At 46.3% G+C, this 19,136-nt stretch overlaps 1 protein-coding gene across 2 annotated transcripts in view; it reads right to left on the bottom strand.

Annotated features, from left to right (window-relative positions):
• The window catches only part of FRMD4B (FERM domain containing 4B), a 118,384-nt gene extending 99,666 nt beyond the window's left edge, over positions 1–18,718 (bottom strand). The window contains exon 1 of one of the 2 annotated variants that reach the window (XM_050313153.1): positions 18,675–18,718. The gene's annotated coding sequence lies outside the window, so the exon portion shown is untranslated. Of the gene's footprint in view, positions 1–14,839; positions 14,955–18,674 lie in introns of those variants that run through there. The other variant, XM_050313152.1, reaches the window with a different exon arrangement.
• Positions 18,719–19,136: the final 418 nt, after the last annotated feature.

Below are 19,136 nucleotides of genomic sequence, written 5' to 3'. Positions count from 1 at the left end.
AGAGCCCACAGGGACATGCTGGAACCCCAGCAGGAGGACAGGTTTTTCCTTTCACAACAGACAGGAAAGCTCAGAAGTCAGAGACCTGGGATTGTCATTCCCAGGGCAGGTGGCTGTGCCATTTCCGAGAAGGCACCACAACACCTGGAAGAAGACAAACGTCCTCCGTGCACCCAGCACGAAGCAGAGCTAGAGAAGACCCCTCCTTGGAGCAGTAACCCTATGGCAAATCCCACGTTTGGGGGGCACACAAGGGCAGCTGCTGTGCTGAAACTCTTCAGAGCTCTTCTTGTGTCTCAACAAGTCCCACTTTCCATCAGTTGTCACCTGCCAGCTAGGAAGGGGCCACAAAAACTCCTGCTAACACACACTGGCAGTGAGAAATTATACACAGTAATGCCTGTCCTAAACATTAAGGCAAGGGAAGGGCTGTGGCTTGGTAGAAAGGTCTCAGGGTCCTGTGACCATGCATCTTCAAACACTGATCTCCTCCCAGCACAGGAAGATTTAATGTGGGGAGCCAGAGTGGCTGGAAACCTCCTGCCCAGAGATGCATCCCTGTATTTATGAGCTGTTCCTGTCCATTCAAGCTGGAATTTGTGTGAGTGCAGGGACAGACCCAGGCTCAGCAGCAGCCCAGCAGGAGGCTGCAGCAGCCCCTGACAAGGAAAAAAACTGGACTCAAGTGATTTTGGGTGACTTCAAGTTATTTTCTCACTTGCCACTGTCTGCCCACGCTTTCAGATTTTATCCCCTATTGAGAAGTGCCCATCTAACCAAACCATTGCTCTGCTCTGTTATAGTGAAATAAAAGCTCACCATAAAACCAAGGTTTAGACCTAGCAAAGACTAAGCAATGGCAAGTTGTGCCTAAAAGCCATGCTGCACTTCCAACAAAGCAGGGGCCTGCTCTAGGACCAGGAATTGTGAGGAGGTGCCCTCACCCCAACACGCATCTAGATGTACCCCATGGATGGGTCAGTTTGCAAGGTACCAGGAATCTGAACTCACAATTACTGGGGCAAAAGGAAGGAAAATACTTTGACAGAGGAGTGCAGAGGTTCAGCTGGCAGCATCCTCCAAATGCAGTTTCCCATCGCGTCAGGCTCTTTAGGATCAGAGACGTTCCTCTCCAAACACAGCTCCAACAACTTCACTTCATCTCTGCACCAGCCAAATGAATCCCTGATGCAGTTCCATGGGGCTCCTGGTGCTTATAATTTTCTGAGGAGCAGGGCTGGCAAGTCTCCAGCCCTGACAGTCTGAAGGTCCCTTTGCAGGGTCCTGAGGGTCCCTCTGCCAGAGCCCTGCAGGAGGGCCTTGCTGGAGAAGTGAGCTGACACCACGCAGCACCCTGTGCCTTAGCTAAGGGATCTCAGGCTAGAGACTTCTGTCTTCAATTTGGATTCTGATAAATTATGTTCCTGGGTAACAATCACTAATCCTGTCAGAGGAGACCTCGATGACAACAGCAGTGAGTCATCCCCCTTCTGAACGAGCCCCAAACGCCTTTCGCTCCCCCTTCCAGGATTTGATTCAAAACAGTCCCATCTGTTTTCAAAGCTTCTTATCTGTTTGCTTTAGCCTACAGCTCACAACTTTGTTCTTTTTCCCCTCTCCTTAGGGAAAGGCCACGTACCAGCTTGGGCTGTGGGTTTAGGCAGCAGCAAGGAGGGATGAATGGACGTGGCTCTGTAATTACTGGTCTGAGTGACTTCTCTTGCCCTGAACCACATTTCTGAGCCACTCTTTGGAAGTGTTGTCCTGGAAAAACATCTATGCCATTCACCACCAATGAAAGTTTGTTTTCTTTTAGTATGAACCACTACACATAATAGGATCTAGAGGATGACAAGCAAAATAAGAGTGGACACATTACAAAATGCGTATCAAATGCAAAATATTAGTTCTGAGAGCAAAAAACCATGTCAGCTGTTGGTTCTGCTTATTTGCTGGGACAACTACAGCAAAAGACAAGGATGGAATGCACTCAAAGCTTAAACTGAAGGGGAAGGTGGGAAGAGGAAGCAGCCCCCTTCAGCAGCACATTACTCAACATATCAATTACAAATGCAAATGTGGTGGACAATCCTGTTAAACAGGCTCAGAGCAGTTCAGTCTCATAGTGCAGTTCACTGAAACTACAGGAATTTGCCCTCGAAACCTTCCTTCTAGTACCGATGTCTACACTTAAGAGATCATAGGAGGCATCTAATAGATAAAGCAGGCTCTCGAAAAGTCGATAATTTTAAGTCGCCCACAGGGAATCACATAATTATGGGATGAAAGATAAAGCTTTGTCTGGGATAAGACTGCATAAAGCAGCGAGAAATGCATTATACAGTTACATTTGGGCTTCTTTCCATTTGCCTTCTGAGGTTCTTATCTCCAGGATCTCCTCAGCTGCCCTGAGATACAAAAACCTACCAAAGGGACACAAGCTACTGCAGCATCAATACTCCAAGAGCCTGGAATTTAAGATGTAAGAAGAGAAATAAAAAGCAGAGGGCCACAACCCTTCAAGAGCTGCAAACATCAAGGAGATCATCATTCCACATCATCTGTGATTCTGTGATTACCAGGGAGAGCTGCAGTTGCAGCAGCATCTAAAAACACCCTGGGCAGACAGTAAGGGCACATAAAACCTTCTTGGGGCACAGACCAACCACTAAATGACAGGGGCTAGGATAAAAACTTCCTCTAAGGACTGGCTCACCCATAGCTGTTCTGAATCAAGATGCAACTGTCAGCTGGCTCCTGTCCCTTAAAATTACTTCCATCTGCCTTCACCCAGCCAAGCTTCTGGCATAAACAAAACTCTTACAACCAAACATCCCCTCTCTCCACGCCCCACCGTGCATTCCCTGCTGGGAAGAGCAGATTCCACGCTGACCTATAGCTTTGCAGCCAAGCTTAAACACCACTGGCCTCAATTTTTTTTTTTTTTTCCAATGTGGAAGAGGGTGAGGGCAGTTGTCTCACAGCATAATCTTTCTTCCTGTTGCAGAGGGAGAAGTAGAGGCTGGATCCTCCCTGGATTCTACCACCTTCACTAAGAATCCAAGGACATCTTGTAGTCCCCTGGGAGAGGGGAGTTTTGCCCACAAGACCTCCCAAAGCACCCCAAGGATTTTGCTGTGTGTTTTGAAGCACTCAGCAGTCAGATTCAGAAGAACAGAACTTGTTTTTGCTCAAGGATGGCAGTGCTGGGCTTGACATGTATTTGGCTGAATCACAGAGTGATATTTAACTTCAGTGCATCTGTGAAGGTGCTTCTCAAAAAAACACATTAAATTTGATATACTTTGCCATTTTCTCATAAACCCCACTCCCTTCTCACAGAGGAACTGAAGCACAGACCTGACTGCACACAAAAAGCCAGCTCCAGAGCTGGGAGCGCAGCAACATTCTAGTCCCATCTAGAGCTGCATCCCTTCCACCAAACAGTCCACTGCACTGCACTTCAGAAGCATATAAAAATAAACTCTGCACTCATCCTGCTTTTACAGCTTTTTTTTGGTGGTGGTGTTACTGAATGCTCCAGTTGCTGTTGCAAAGAGACTTCTGGTGCAGGCTCTAGGTCCATTTAACAATTCAACTAATAATTGTATTTTATCTCTCAGACTATTAGCATGTAATGGATCAGCAGCAGCCTTGGCTCCTGCTGCCTGGGAAGAGATAAGAATTTGTGCCAAGGGGTAAGTGCATTGCCTTGGGTCAGCTGGTCCCTCTGAATCCCAGAGTACATCTTCTTGGGAGTGGGAATCCACTGCTCCCAGCAGGAACTGGAGCTTTCAGTTGCTTTTCACAAGATGAAAAAACCCCAAAACTATCAATGTGTTTCCTAGTGCTTTGGCCCCTTTTGTTTTTCCCCTTTTGTAGTTCTCCCAAGTAACAGAGAGGTGCTTAAATGAGATGTACACACTCAGAATGAGTTAATTAATGGTCTCAGCCCAAACTGGTGAAATCAGCATGCCTTAAGCAGTGATTTAGCACTTCAACACTGCCTGCCAGACTTTCACCGTCCAAGAGGTCTTTAATCCCCCATATTAACATTTAGCTGCCTGCTGAGGAGTCACTTGCAAGCCTCAAGCTCTTTGGGAGCTTGTTCTCAAGATAGAAGCATCCAGGTTCCCTACTAAGCTTAGGAGCTGGAGTAACCTGCAGAGCTTAGAGGGAACCAGCACAGCACTCTGACAGCAGACAGATGAACATCTGCTCACACCAACAGAGAGATAAACAGGAGAGCACAGAAGAGGTGAGCTCTCCATCTAATTCCCATTTAGATCACTGAACACTCATTTTCAAGGTACCAAAGTTTCTACTGATGCAGGTTTAAAACTTAAGATTCCTTCCTGCTAAAACCTGGTTTTGATTCTGCTTCATCCAGCCAGCATCTTCTCTTGCAAGATATATTTTCTCATCTTATGTGAAAGAAGAGAAGAAAGAGAGGAGGGTGGGGAGAGTAGAAAACGTTTCTAAGAGCTACAAAGTTGTGTTTATCCAGCACGCTCAGATTCTGATTTGCAGCAGTCACTGTACCCCAGTATGAGCTGTGCACACTGGAGCAGAGTGGTGACTGCTCTCAAGACCCAAATTTCACTCACAGCCAGGAAGAGCATCACTCCTGCCTGGGACAGGCTCCACACTGCAGAGCTGACAATGACAGAGGTCTGAGCTAAGCACAAATATCAAGAAGCCACTGCTGAAGGCTTTGCAGAGGTCTTCCTCCTGCAGAGGCTGAGCAGAACATCCAGGAAACTGGTGGAATCATTATCCCTGGAAATGTTCCAAAAAACATGCAGGTGTGGTGCTCAGGGATATGGTTTAGTGATGGACCAGGCAGTGTTCTGTTAATGGTTGCACTCAATGGTTTTAGAGGGTTTTTCCAAACATAATGATGCTATGAGATCAGTCTCAGGGAGCTGAAGGAGGACTGGAGCACAGCCAGGTCCTGCTCAGGCCATCAAGGGGTGAGCTCCTTCCCCTCCTCCACAAGACCTGGCTGATCCCTGAAGATGCAAACAAAGCTGCTTCTCACCAGGTGGTGAGGAGGCAAACCAGGGCTCTCCCCACACACCCACCCCCACTTTCCCACGTCACCTCCAGGGAGAGCAGTACAGGCGACACTCCTGCTCTCTGCTCAGCCACAACAAAACCCATCTTTGCTGGGACACAGCCACTTAAAGCACTGGGGCAAGCAGGGGACAGGGGGACAGAAAAATCCCAAACAGTGTAACACAGCATTCTGGCACCTCTGACCAAAGCCAGCCATGGAAGCAGTTTTGAACAGAAACCTCCTCCAGCACTCACCCAGTGTTTATCCAATTATGACATAATTTTTTCCTTCCCCAAAAGGATTAAAGCAACAAAGAGGGAGCACAAAGAGAGAGGTGGGAGGACTGCAGCAGCATGAGGGAGATGAGAAACCAGGGGCTCCTGCCTTTGATGTTCAGATGATCACATCATCACAATTAGTATGTCAAGGGCTCTGCAGTGTCACTGGTAAATAAATCATCCAAGGAAATTAACTGTGCAGGGAGCTTGCACCGCAAGTCACAGCAGGTAGAAATGAGAACAGAGAAGTCAAAGCATTTCAAACAGAGGAAAAACTCCAAAATGCTAGGAAAACAAAGTAAGTTATTTCAAATTATTTCCCTAACAAATACAAAATCTGGGTAGGTGCCTGCACAGGAAGGATAATAGAGACTTTAGATGCACTTGCTGTTCTTTAGGAAATGAAGCCATTAGTTAATCGTGTGTGCTCTGCTGCAGATGAACAGAGGATAAAAAACTCAAGAATTTGTCTCCTACAAGGAAAAATCTGACACTTGATACCCATTCTGATACAGCACTAAAAACTACACAATACACTTATTTTCCTTCATCACAAAAAATACATAAGCTGTCTCTGCTCCCCTTCCCTGCCATCACAATGAGGTGACCTCTGGTACATCACTGTAACACAGAATTTCATACTCCTCTGTGCTACACAGTGATCCAAAGCAAAACACCATCCCAAGCACTCACTGATGATCAGTTTATTTGAGTTTCCTGCTAGAGCTGATGCTCATTTCACAGATGAGTAAACAGATCCATACAAAGATGTTTGCCCAAAGATCACTGGTGCCAGGAGCAGCCAGAGCTTCCACCCACCCTCCTCAGCCACAGTACCTGACAGAAAAAAACACCCCAAAACCCAAATGGCCCATAGGAAACATCCCTGGCAGCACCTGGGAAGGGATGGGATGGAGCAGACACTAAGGCATGGCTGACCCACAGGCATTCAGCCACTCTCTGTCCTCTGCTCCCATTCAGTCTCTCCAGGCTCAGCCAAGTCTAATTTCCTCTAAGCTGCTTGCCTTAAGCACCACTTCATCCCCCCTGCCATGTGCTCCCAGCCCAGAGGTGCAGCTCCAGAAATGCTTTCTAAATGCCCGTTTTGCAATTCAGAGCATCCCTAAACTCCTCCATCAGTTCAGTATTTGCCTGTAATCCCCTTTGGATCTGAAGTGTTTATACAGTATTACTTGCAAGATTTAACTCAAAGATGATTAATTCAGTTCTGTGATTTTTGGCTTCATTTTGATTTCAGGGCAGCAACAGAAAGCCTGGTTTTCAGTATCTCATGGACTTTGCTTGAATCAAAGCACTTAGAAATCTGACAAACAGATTTACATCCCTGACAAGTACTCAGCTTTTTTTTTTTTTTAATTCAAGCTAGTTCCACTTTTAAACACTCCTTTTTTTTGCTTAACCCACCTAGCGATGGTGGGAGCACAAATCCCATGATCACACGCATAACAGCTGTATCATGTTTATTTTAATCAAAATCCACCCCATTCCACTTGCAAGTATTTAAAGCCCAGAGCTGGAGTAGGAGAGCAAATTAAAATAAGAACAGCAGCAAAAGTGATGGCACCCACCAGCACAAGCAACCACAGCTCTGCAGCCTGGCCAGGGCAGGGGGATGCACAGGACAGGAGGAATGGCCTCAAGCTGACAGAGAACAGGCTTAGATGAGACATTGGGAAGAAATTCTTTCTTGTCAGGGTGGTGAGGGCCTGGCACAGGTTGCCCAGAGAAGCTGTGGATGCCCCATCCCTGGAAGTGTTCAAGGCCAGGTTGGACAAGACTTGGAGCAACCTCATCTAGTGGAGGGTGGCCCTGCTTGTTGGAACTAGATGATCTTTAATGTTCCTTCCAACCCAAACCATTATGTGACCACAAAGCCACTATTTATTGGCTGAGGCTGCTCACAACACATGATGAAAACAGCTCCCTCTCATCTGAATTTTGCTAATTAAGCTTCTAATCATTCAGGATATGCTTTGCTGTCTCCAGCAGTATCAATGAAGACTAAAGTGCTCCAGTTTTGAAAGCTGCTCCCAAGGTGAAGGACCTATCACTGCAGCCCCAACCTGCAGTACTGCCCTGCTACCCTTTTACATGAAACCTGGCACTTAAATGACATCTTAAAGGCCTCAAACTGCCTCTCAGCAAGAGCCACCAGCTAACACCACAACTTCCCTCCAAGAACTGTGTTTAAAATTGCTGTACCTTCAAGCACCTCTGATTTCTCAGCCTGATGCAGCACCAGTCATGAGTCTTCCTACCCACATGACCCCATCGTAATAGAGTCCTCCTAAGAAGTAATTTATCCTCAGAACAGAGTCAGGGAAATCTTTCCTGGCAAAAGCTTTATTGCTTTCAAACTCAGCACCAGTTACATTTTCACAGCTGTAAGAAAAGATGATTTCATCTTAGTAACAGATCACAGATTGCTTTACAAACATCAGTGAATCCTCACAGACCAAACTCCAACCAAATAATGATCCTTTCAAGAGTCTCAAAGGACAAAACATACCTGACACAGGCAAAGTGAGGGTGTTTCAGGTTACTGCTGTCCCACTAGAAGCAATGGGTGGGAAGTTGAGCACGGATTTCTCCAGTCCTTAGCACGAGATGTGACACAAACCAAGTCCCTCACAGCTTCACAGGGTGACTCCCTGCACTAGAGCTGTGTCACTCTGGCAGGAGCACAGCTCACCTTTAGCTGTGCCATTGCCAGCCAGAGCTTGAGGACCAGCACAGCAGACAAAGCATCCCAGCTGGAAAACACATTAAAAGCTTCAAGACCCTGGATATGGCCTTGATCAGTTTTCCCCAAAGGGACTACTTTCACAGAAATAACTAATAATAAAAAAGTATTTATTATTTATAGCAGAAAATAAGGTGGCTGACTGCAGCTGAGGATGCCAGTTTTGATTTAGTAGATGTCCTGATATGGTGCATTATGTAAATGACACCTACACACACACAGGCTCCTGTTGTCACAGTAGAAAGTTTTCCCTGTTTTCCATAAGGAACAAAAGCTTGCACATTTTAATTTCAATGGAACCAGGGCCTGCATTCTAAATCTCCTGTAAGTTTGATGAGTGACAGCCAAGTTTGGTTCTCTCTACCTGAAGTTCTCAAAGCTCTGTGGTCCACACTCCCCTGTCTGGCCACTTTCCAGTCAATGAAAATGACTTCATTTTCCACTACTAATTCCACATGAATTCAGGGCACACACTGTGACAAGGGACTCTTTGATGCAGCACTTTGTTGAATAGCTTAGAAAATTGGGCATCTCAACCTCTCTAGGACTTGACATGCATGTTCAAGCTGTTTATTTTCCACCAACTTAGTAAGCACCAAGACACAGCACTTTGCCTATGCTGCTGTATTGCCTATCATTAACATTTTTACCGTATTCTGAAGAATTCAAATCTTTCCAATGGCTTCTTCAGGTAGACCTGGGAATTCAATACCAAGCATACTGGTTATGTGAAGGTATTACATGGTCTGAGTCCCATTTCAGGTGAACCATAACGCCTCACTCCAATCCATTAACTCCACTTGCAGAGCCCTGGCTGTGTTCATCACATGTCACAGGCACACACACAGCAGTTCAGTGTGGAAGAATTTGTACCACTGGTTCAAATCCAGTCCCTCTTTTTCTGCACTGCAGTAAAATGCTCCTGTGAGCGCAGCCCCTGGGAAGGTGGTACTCTGAGCTCCATCCCCATTTTCTGTCCTGAGTGGCTTCACAGAAATCCAACCAGGTTCTCTGCACAGCCACAATGGGACAACTGCAGTCAGGCTCCACACCTGCTGCCAGATGTTTTAAAACATTTGCCCCAGTAAGAAACATGGCATATGAATCCAAAATACTATTTATTCTCTTCCTCTAACAGAAGAAGGAAAGCAAGGGAAGAGCTCACTCCCTGTATTCCTTTTCTGCATCACTGTCAGCAACCGCACAGTGACACAAAGTCCTTTCAAAAAAAAAAAAAAATATCCAAATGCCTATTTTAGGAAGTTCTCATCCATCACAAAGCATTAGAGATACTCAAGGGACTCTGGTTTTACTGTGATTTAACATGGAGATTTACATCCCACCCCACCTCCTTATTTTACAGCCTTGGGTGGCACTATGCTTTGAGGTTCAGTAGCTCCAAGGGGGGCTTCTATTTAAAACCATCTTTACTGCAGGAAATTTTGTTACATGACCCTTTTTAAAAATACTTTTTTTTGGGGGGAAAAGGCATCAGATGACTTGTGACTTGTGAGACATGCAGATGCAATGAGCAAGAAATACAAATCCTGCTGCTTTGACCTAGAAAAAGGCACCCTCTAAAGTTCAGAAATAGAGAACATCAAATTGGAGAGGGGAAAGAAAAATTTAAAATGAAGTATTAAAAATCCACAGCTACTGGCAAAGGAGCAGGGCAGGCTTGACATGTGATAGAGAGCAGAAAGATGGGAAATTCTTCATTTTCACTTACGTGGGTAACATTAAAATACACACACACACATAATTACACAGATTTTCCCCTGGGAACCCCAAATTTATGCCTGGTCTATACAAGAGGACAGCACAGCTGTGACAGAGAACAGACCTGTAATTATGTCTCTGTTGTGCCATCAACAAATCCAGCCTTTATGAAGATGCAATCCCCAGGGATGCGAATCCCTCGCAGACACAGCTGAAAGCTCGTACATCTCCCGTTGGCAGCCTCACCTTCTCATGCATTTCATTCTGGGTTTGATTATTAGATGCCCACAAGCACCTGTATTAAACAGGCAGAAGAAACCATGGCAGAGCAAATCCCAGCTCTGCTGTTAGACAGGTCCAATAAACCAGGAACAAAGACGGTGGCAGCGAACGCTCGCCGTGCTCCTGCCGAGGCATGCACGGATCCAGGAGCTGGGATCCCAGAAGGAATGGCATTTGCTCACCTTGGTGGCACACTGTGAAATAGTTTACCACTGCTCTCACTACAGGTGCAAGGTATGGAGCTGTTTTCACTGCTGAAAATGAAATATTTATTGCAATGTCTTTTAAACAAGGGATGTTTAAGGCACAGCCCGGGCAAACCAGGCAGGGCTCCTGGGGATACAAGGCTGCTCTCCAGAGGGGAAAACAAAAGCCTACCCCTTTGCAAATCAGGGGGAAGACAGTACAACTGCCACAAAGAGCTGGGGATGAGGTACAGCAGCAAGTGAATGTCACAAACTGTCCAAAGCAGGGGGGATTCCAGTTGTTCCCAATGAGGTTGTGTGGGAGCCAGAGCGGACAACACCTAGTCCCCTCTTAGGGTGCTCATCCATCTGGGCCAGGCACTCACCCTCCAAAATGGGAAAAAGGGTCTGAAATGTTGAATCCCCAGTGCAGACAGCCACAGATGTCCAGAAGACAGAGTATAAGAACAAGAAGTACATTTCCTACAGCAGCAGCATGTTCCTTGTTTCCTGCCACAGTGACCTATGTACCTGCCAGGGAAAGGACCCTTATTAGCAACAAATCAGAGCAGCAATGAGCTTTCCGTCACAACAAACACATCCAGCCCTTTAATAACAACACAGCTCCAGGATTTGTCTGCTGCTTATATTCCTTACCTTATCCTAAAGGAAGGAAAGGGGCTATGAAATGCTTTTTTGGACATGCCCTGCAAACCCAGAGCCCCTCTCTCCCCTCCTTCCCTGCACCATCCTGTGCACAGACACTGCTCCCTGGCCAAGGAGACCTCAGCAGAGGGCTGACCTGCTCTTTATTTCCACTGACACGAGGAGAACATGTGCCACAAACATCCTCATAAAACACGACCCTTTTGGGAAAATCAGTGACCTTGCTGCTTTTCCCTGCCAGCAGCCCAAGAAATGCAGGCAGGATGCTGCTCTTGTACCTGCCCTTGGCAGAGACCTCCCTGGGAACATATCATACCTACCCAAGCTGGTTTCCATGGCATGGCTATAAACTTTCACATCATGTAAATCCACAGCTAGATATGAAAGTATAAAACTCGTTTTCTGTATGTTTTCACTCTGCCCATTTACAGCCAGTGGCAGTGCCATGGTAATTCAAACACTGTGACTTGGGACTCCTTTTTGGCAAGTGCCCACACCAATTTTAAATAAGGCAGGCTTGGCCCAAAACCAGCCTACAGAAGGTGAGTTTTCCTTTGTCTCAGCAATGCAGGAAGCAAAACACCCATGAAAAGAGCCAAAGACCACATCATGATGGGGGATGGGGATGGTGCAGGACGAGAGGAGGCAGATTATTCTGAAAATACCTTGTGACAGTCACCAAAACAGAGTGCCTAAAACAAGGAGCCACACCAGAGCAAAGATTGTAAGCAGCAAGAAAAATATAGGGGAGTATTTCCAGTGAGTGGATCACTGCAGAACAGCAGAGCCACTAAAGAGGCTGTATCCCCACAGCTGCACTTGCCATGCCTGGCACCACATGAGCACCAGGATAATGTGGTCATAACTCACAGAAGCATCAGCAAAAGACAGTTTTCCTGCTCCCTGTGTAATTTAGCAAAGGCACAGACACTGGTCTGTCATATTTCTTCTGGTCCCTCAAAGCAGTAGCATCACTTTTTCTAGGGTTATTTTGGAGCTGGTTTAGATTTTCTTTAGCAGAAAACTCTGGATTAAGCAGCCTTTATATTTAAGTAGCAGCCCAGGTTCGTTGGTTCAGAGCAACCCTGAAAGCTAGACAGCTCCAAACAGGGTCAGATTTCACTAACAGCTTGAATGGGAACACCTTGGCACACATCCCTGCACAACAGCATTGATGTGCCTGGAAAGCCTTGAGAATTAATACTCCATTTAACACTACCAGGCATTCAGTGATCAGCTTTCAGAAATACAGGGGCACGAGAAGATGACAGTCTGCTTACACACAAGGCTGTGCAACCAACACAACTGCCTGCAAAAGCAGCTGGATCCGTGGGAATTCCTGGAGGTCAGCCATGCAGTTATTCCTGCTCACAGGGATGTTCCTGCACACCCCGTGGAGTGGCTGTGCTGGGCACCTTCACCTCAGACACACCAGTGGGAGGTGTTTGCCTGTTAAATTACCTTTAAACTGAGGTAGTGAAAGGTACTGTCAGAAAGTTCAGGGCTTCATCCTTTCTCAGAGGGTTCTCAGGGCTTCATCCTTTCTCATTTGGCAGAAGAGGACCGAGGCCACCATGTCTGTTGTTCAGAGCTAGGATTGACTGCAGCCCCAGGGCAGCACAAGCACCAGCCTGCCAGCTCAGCACCAGACACGGGGATTCCTCCTGCTCCATCCCCCCTGCTATTGGCAGTCATTCCACGCAGCACCAAATCATTCCAACCTCCTGCTTCACCCCTCTCGGATCCAGGAGCTGCACCCATCTCACATGGCCAGGGAACACACTGCCAACACCCCTGGGAGTGCTGGGATCCCCAAGGAGAGCAAGCCAAGGCTTGCCTGCCAGGGAATGCAGCACCCACCTCCAAGGCCACAGGGGGAGGTCAATGAGCCCTATCTCCTGGTAACACCTCTCCTCCAGGATTTGCCATCTTCCCATTTATTTCTGAGCAAGCAGTAGAGCCACAGGAAGAGTGAGCTCAAGTACATCTCCCTGCCTAACTCAATGGCTTTGTGAGGCACCCGGGTTCTCATGCAGAGACTGTCAAAACAAGGGTAGAAGAAGTAGTTTACACTGCAGAGCTGTGCATGCATTTAGAGAACACACCAAACAGCTTTATGTTAGCAATTTCTCTTCTTTAAATGAATCTTTTAAGATATACCTGAGGGGGTTCCACGTTTCTGCCCAACTGTTTCAAACCAGACTCTCCCTGCTCACAACATGCTTAAACCCAAAAAACTTGCACAGCAAAAACCAGGAGGTGCCCGGGGCTATTTCCAGAAGTGGAGCCTCAAACCCTTTTGCAGACAGGCAGCTGCTTTCTGGACAGACACCTCCATATTCATGCAAAACTGCTCCCCTTACCTCCTCCTCCACATGCACCAATTTCCTTCTACTTGTGTGCACAGACAGAAACCAAATTGGGAAGATAAGACTACCCTGGCAGGGATATTGCCTAGTTTAGTTTTTCACTACTTCTGTGAGCCAACTAGGACTTTGTTTGCAAAGCAATGACAGTATTTAAATGATGCTGATTAAAACCATTCAGTCAAGAACACCATGCCTTTAGAAATACCAGCTATGTTTAATTTATGCTACAGCCTTTTTTTCCACCTCCCTGAATTCAGGAATTCAGACTTCCTCCAGCAAGCCAAACACACAGATGATTAAATTCTTGCACCTCCAAAGCATAAAGGCATGACAATATTTGGCCTTTTTCCTGAGCAAGGTCTAAGTAAATTGGAGTTTTACCAGGACTTAAAGTCACTTGGATACTTCTGGACACAAGCCAGTTTCTAACTGAGTTGAGAAATAACTTTTTGGGAAAAACCATCCCAGCACACACAGCACTTCTGATAGATCAGCTCCTGAAGGAGCTGGTATCTCCTGCTGTTGGAGATGGGATATTAAACTACCCAATCAATTCAGATAATTTCTACAGGCTTCACTTGAGACTTTAAATTTTGTATGAAGATTTCATCACCTTCGCAGTGGCCAAGGTGAAAGGGCGTTTAACATGAGAAGCACAAGAATTTCATGGTGCACCAAGATAGCAGCACAGAAGGCACTCAATCACAAACATCAGGCTTGTTAACCCTCCCAGGCAATTGTACTGAGTTAAAGGTACTTGTTGCCTCCCATTCAAATAACCCCCTGTGGTTTTATTGTCTGGGAAGAGGAGTACCTTGCTTTGAGACAGTGATTTCTTGGGAAGCAAAGTGTCTCTGACTCATTCTGTCCCACCAGTGTAAGGCCACCCAGATCCATCTCCAGTATGACAATACAGAGGGACACTCATCTTGGGACCCTTCCTGCCTTTGCTTTTCCAAACTTGCTCTCCATCCACCCCATGCTTCTTCCATGGATTTAGTCCCCAGATAAATATTTAATTCTATATTGCTTTATAATGCCCTCCCATTTTCCATCACTCAACTAGTTTTTAATAAGGAAACTGCAGCAATCCAAGACACAAGTCAGATAAAATATTCACTGAGTAACTGGCCTGGGATCTGTGACAAGCACATCACGCCTGCACCAGAGGTTTTGCAAGGCTTGGAGGTGATTCACGGAGACAGGAGGCAGAAAAGCCAAACAGGAGCAGTGCAAAGAGCTTCTGAAAATGTTTTGACAACAGTTGAGAACCACCACACACTTGTATTACCTTTAACAAGTTTCTCTGAGTCAGCTGCCTCCCTTCAGCCTAGAGCAAACCTTCCAGCTCTTTTTCCTTACACCCGGTATTCCCTATGGGCTAGGAGCTAATTTATGGCAATTCATTAGGCTATTCTAAGTCAGGCAGCAACAATTCATGCTGCAACTTCCCGAAATGAATTCTTCACAAAAACCATACCCCACCCTGGCAAAAAGTTAATTAAGGATCCTTTTACCTGCTCTCTGAAGATCACAGGGCAGATGCTGTCAGACAGGTTTGCTTTCTGTTATTACCAATTTCAGCAGCAATTCATCTCTCCTAATCCCATTCTGAATATCAGGTATTCACACAGACACGCATTAAAATGAAATAAAGAGGATTATTGTAACCACCCAGGCAGCAGCATTGGTTGGGATGGAGCTTGCAGAGAGGACAAGAAACAACTGAATAAATGGGGATGAGTTACTCTCTCTAAAATCTGGAGGACATGCTGTTCTTCTGAAGCAACCCCCCCCGCCCCCACCCCAGCCCTCTAAATATTTGCTTGAGGTTTGTTTTATATGCAGAATTCCCTGGTGGAATGGTGAGCATGCAGAGCACATTCCTCCATTAAGTGTCTTCTTCAAAATTTGGGTAAATATCAGCACATTCCTGCCCAGCTCACACAAACAGCTTGGATTCTAATCCCAGGAGCGGAGCCTGAAAGCTCTCCCCTTGCTGCTGCTTTTCACTAAAAGCAAGGACATGACAACTGATTTTGTCCCCTGCTAATCAATATAATTAAATTCCACTAGTGGACACATTTATCCCAGTAAATGGTTACTCTAAACTGCATTTAGACAAAAGGGTAGCTGTAACCAATGCCAGGAGGTTCTTGCAGGTAAAAAAGTGTCCTGTAAGAAAAGAACCTATGATTTATGGTAATGAAGCCATTGATAATGTTGTATTCGTGTCATATCAGTACTGAGAATTTACTGGACAGCATCAAATTCGAATTTAATTAAATTTTTCTACCTATCTTGCCCCATCCTCGGATTGGACATGGGTGTCACAGATGGCTTGAAATTAATTACACAGCGAAAAGGCAAACAAAACTTTCAGAACTTTTTGCCCTTGAAAAGGGCACAAAGCACCATCAACAAATCCCTCTGAGTCCTTCCTCACAACAGAATAAGGTGCCATGATTTAACCAACACCTTACTTAAGCACAATACCAGGCCATCAGGATGTAGTACCGAAAAAAACCAAACCAAAACAAAAAACCAAAACAAAACCCCACCCAAACCAAACAAACAAAAACCCCAAAACAAAAACATAAAACAAAAAAAGCAAAACAGTTTCAAGCAAAAGAAACAGTCACAGTAAACCAGAAGATAACTGACACAGTTACAATCGGACACTGTTACAAATATGTTTTACAGCCCTGGCCCATCACCAGGAGGGAGATGCTGATGTTGAGGAACTGCACAAAGTCACAAAGAAAGTCCACCCCCTTGGATCCCGTCAGTATGTCTGGCCCAAGATTAATCTGCTTCAAAGCCTCTGCTCTGCCTTAAACACTCTGCTCGTTTTTCAAGCCAACATCCTGGGGCCTGGCAGGGATTTTTATCTGAAGAATTCCCTAACACAGAGTATCCCCAAAGCAGGCTCATACCTGCTGCCTCAGCTCTCTGTGCTATCACTCCTCCTTGCACTGTACTGAGGAGTTCTCCTGCCTTCAGGTTCGGCCCCATCCAACATTTGTCATGGTTTTTAATTCACTGCCCTGTGCAAACCCCCTCTTGCTTTGATGTTTGTTTGCAGCCCCGGCCTGTGCTGTAAAGAGCCCCTCGACTCAGAATTGCAGCCCTTAAACTCATTTACTCTACACCAGTTACAAGAAGCAGCTCACATAAGAGACCACTAAACCATGGAATTATTTCAAGAACATCTTCCCAACTCCTGAAAAACAGATTTTGCTTTGTTTTTAACTTTCCATGGTTTTTCTCCCTGTGCACAAATATCTTTGGCATTCCACACAGAATTAAACTCTGAATTCAAAGTCACAAGCCTTGGGGACCACCTCTCACATTCCACAAATGAAGGTACAGAGTTGCAACCTTGCAGAATTTCTCAGGATAAGGAAACCAGTTAAGATGAGCTAATTCCCAAGAGCCTTTCCTTCTTTTTCTGAGGGTTAAATGATGCTAAAGCAACACGATAACCAGCATCAGGACTGACCTCAGGACATCCAGAGCTCAGAGGGGGTGTGGTGCGAGTTGCGTGAGCCCAAAGCCTGCACAAGAGCCAGTGACAGCAGGGACTGAATGTGATGTGCAGCCTTAAAAGCCAAAGTCCCTCCAGCCTGAGGTGATGGGCACTGCTGCTGAAAGCAACTGTCTTAGCCTGAGCGGAAGAAAGCAGACTACACACAGGTGTTATGATTCATCTACTACCAACTTCCTCATCAGACACCACCTCCTCCTCCTCTCAAACCTTTTATTCTTTTCCAGAAGCTTATCAGCTGCTCTGGGCAGAGCAGTACCTGGAGTGTTATCAGACATCTTTTTCTCTACAACAGGACTTTCCACTCCTGCCTGCCCCAGGAGGCAGAGCAGCCCTGAACCCCTTCCCCGGGCCTGGGAGAGGCCGTGGGATTTGATGGCTGCAGGGTAGAAGACTGGGAAGTGCTGTGTGGAGCAGCTGGAGATGGCATCAGGCAGAGATCCCCCTCTTCTGTGTCCAGCACTCACACACCCTCCTGCAGCACATCCCTGACACCCCCTGAGGCCCAGCACTACTGTCACATGGTACCCAGAACGGTGCTTTCACTCACACAAGCTTTGCAAAGGTGACAGGCACAGGTGATAAATTGCCAGGAAAATCCCTTTTAACCACAGTGTGACCTTGGCATCCTGGTGAAGCACCAGTGACAGCCCTTGAGTACCAAATACAGCATAAACACATAAGGTGTATTTTAAACCACATGCCCTGTTGTCCTGTAGAATGCTCAGAGGAATCAAATATCCCATTTTCCCCTTACTCTCTCCAGTTCATTGTGTAAAACAATATACTTGGCTATTCCTTGCAGCAGGGTGAACAGGCTGCTGCAGGAACATCTCAGCAGCACAGCCAGTGGTGCCACCAGTAGACACTGTGTTAGATCCACCAGTATGTTCTTCTAAATGGAAATGACTGAAGTTCATACCTTTGGCTCCATTTCCTCCTCCTGATTTCAAGACTAGTCCTGTGAGAAAGGAACCAGGATCTAAATTTTTGCAAATAGCTTCATTTGCCATTTCCTCTTTACACCTGGCAATTCTGCACAGCCCCACTTGGCAGCCTGAGGATGTGAAGCCACATGGAAAGCTTGTACCTAAAATCCAGGTGTGTAAGGGCCAAGTCCCACTGCTCTGCAGCTGGAGGGTTGTGGAGGACAACACAGCCAGGTCAGACTGTAGTCTCTGACCTTCCTCCTCTCCCAGTAACCTTCACTACCTCCCTGCTGTGCTTTAAAGTCACTAAACAGCTCCATCATTGAGTAAAGTATGCCCACTGTTGTTTAAGATTAGCTGTTACAGCCCAGGCCAACACATCTAAGTGTTAGTCGGGGACTCCAAGTATCTAAGATTTAAAAGGTTGGACTGCAACCACAGAAATTACTGGCACATTAAAAAGAAAAAAAAAAAGGAAATTAAATGCAACTTCTGGCACCTCAAAGTAGGGGTTTAACCTGCAACCACTGCTCCTTCATAAGGCACATCTCTAAAAGACTCATCATGTGGGAGTTGTGCTGTAAACTCCGAGGAGAGGAGTCCCAGGCTGCAGCCTCTCACCCTGCTCCAGGCAGCCACATCTCCCCCTGCAGCCTCCACAGCTCAGGTCTCAGCTGAGAGAACAGAACACATCTCCCAAGCCTACCCTCATGTTTTTGCACAAGTAAGGGAAAGGAATGACACAACATCTTTCCCGACTGATTACGCAGAGCCATAAAAGCAAACACATTTCTTCTCCCCAAGCCTGCAGCAGGACTGCACACCCCAAGCATAGCAGTGGCCAGACTACAAACCTCAGGTTGCCTTTCCACCTACCTGGACTCGCTGGGTGAAGCTTTCTAAGGATACACTGGCAGGCAGTTCATTCCCTGCAGCATTTCCACCCTCGCTGCTCACTGAGCACTGCTGGCCTCAGTCCCTCCTCTGGCTGCTCTCCCCAGCTCAGTCCCACCCATGGTTAGCTGTTCTTACTCCTTTGGTTGTTGGTTTTGTTTTGGTTCCCATCCACGCCCCCCTCCCCCAAAAAACGTTTTATTTTAAGGCAGGACTACAGAACACCACTAGCATGCAAAAAACAAAACCAAACAAGTACGACTTTGCCGGGGAAGTGCCAGACGCACAGTCTGCCACACAGCACAACCCGCACTTCCACGGCAGAGCGGGAGGCAACAACTGTGAAAAGCAAAGTGGGAGCCTGACTCCTGGTGCCACTGAAATCCCACGCAGCGATGGTTTAGACGAGAGTAAAGATGACACACTCAGATGTATTGGAATAAA

The sequence above is a fragment of the Myiozetetes cayanensis genome, unplaced genomic scaffold, assembly GCF_022539395.1.
Source record: "Myiozetetes cayanensis isolate MyiCay16 unplaced genomic scaffold, myiCay2020 scf18, whole genome shotgun sequence".
NCBI lineage: Eukaryota > Metazoa > Chordata > Aves > Passeriformes > Tyrannidae > Myiozetetes > Myiozetetes cayanensis.
This window is presented reverse-complemented; position numbering and strand designations above follow the sequence as displayed.